A 1,339-nucleotide genomic window follows, 5' to 3' on the forward strand; every position below is an offset into this window, starting at 1 on the left:
ATTTTAAGAAACCCAAGATTTTGATGTTTGAATGCTTTTGAATATATATGATTGTTGATGAAATATGCTGAATATTGTATATGAATGTTGTTGGGAACTTTTCTGTGTGCTAGTGTTTGAAAAACCATGTTTTAATGTGTTTCGGTTGTCGAAAAGGGCAAAATTGGTATTCTGTCCAAGTCCCTTTCGCTTGGGCGAGCACAGTCTCGCTTGGGGGAGGACTGGGCGAGGGGAAGTTTTGGTTCTGTAACTCCCTTGCCTGGGCGACAGAATCTCGCTTGGGCGAGCAAGCCTCGCTTGGGCGAGGAATGGCCTCGCTTGGGCGAAAAAGCCCAAGATTTTAATGAGTTTCTAGAACTCTCTCACTTGGGCGAGAGATGTCTCGCTTGAGCGAGAAGGGGCCTCGCTTGGGAGATAGTACCTTCGCTTGGGCGAGGAAGGCTTAAGTTTAATTGAGATTTAAAGATGAATTGTTGCTTGGGCGAGAGGGCCTCGCTTGAGCGAGAGATGCCCAATTTTAAAATGGTATTGTTGATTGAATTTTCGCTTGAGTGAAGGATTGATTGTTTGAGTATGTAATAATCCTAGTATGGGTATGTGATATAAACTGCTTGGTATAACACCATAACTGAATTAAAAAGTGGCGAGCAAGGGTCTCGCTTAGGCGAAAAAAACCCAGGAATTTGATGAAATTCTGGACATCCCTCGCCCGGGCGACGCCAGCTCGCCCGAGCGAGCAAAAGTTTCACTTTGGCAAAAAAATAAAAAAATAAAAAAATAAAAAAAATAAAAAAATAAAAAAATCAGGATTTTAATGATGTCTCGCTTGAGCGAGAAGGGGCCTCGCTTGGGAGATAGTACCTTCGCTTGGGCGAGGAAGGCTTAAGTTTAATTGAGATTTAAAGATGAATTGTTGCTTGGGCGAGAGGGCCTCGCTTGAGCGAGAGATGCCCAATTTTAAAATGGTATTGTTGATTGAATTTTCGCTTGAGTGAAGGATTGATTGTTTGAGTATGTAATAATCCTAGTATGGGTATGTGATATAAACTGCTTGGTATAACACCATAACTGAATTAAAAAGTAAAGCATTCAAGGTGTTGGAATTAAATAGTCAAACTCGGTAATTAATTTTAAAGAAAGTATTCCGAGAAGGATGTATGATTTAGGGCGATGCCCAGAAAAGGATACGTGATACCACGAAGTGAGATCGTCTGACCGTAAGTGGCTTGGTCGGGGACTGTCCAAGGTGATTCGGGAATAGACGTAGTGGTAGGGACGTTACCCTTTGAGTTATGATGTGAATTAGGGCACTGCCCAGAAAGGAACCCAGGATACCACG

Source organism: Lupinus angustifolius, chromosome LG18 (genome assembly GCF_001865875.1).
Source record: "Lupinus angustifolius cultivar Tanjil chromosome LG18, LupAngTanjil_v1.0, whole genome shotgun sequence".
NCBI lineage: Eukaryota > Viridiplantae > Streptophyta > Magnoliopsida > Fabales > Fabaceae > Lupinus > Lupinus angustifolius.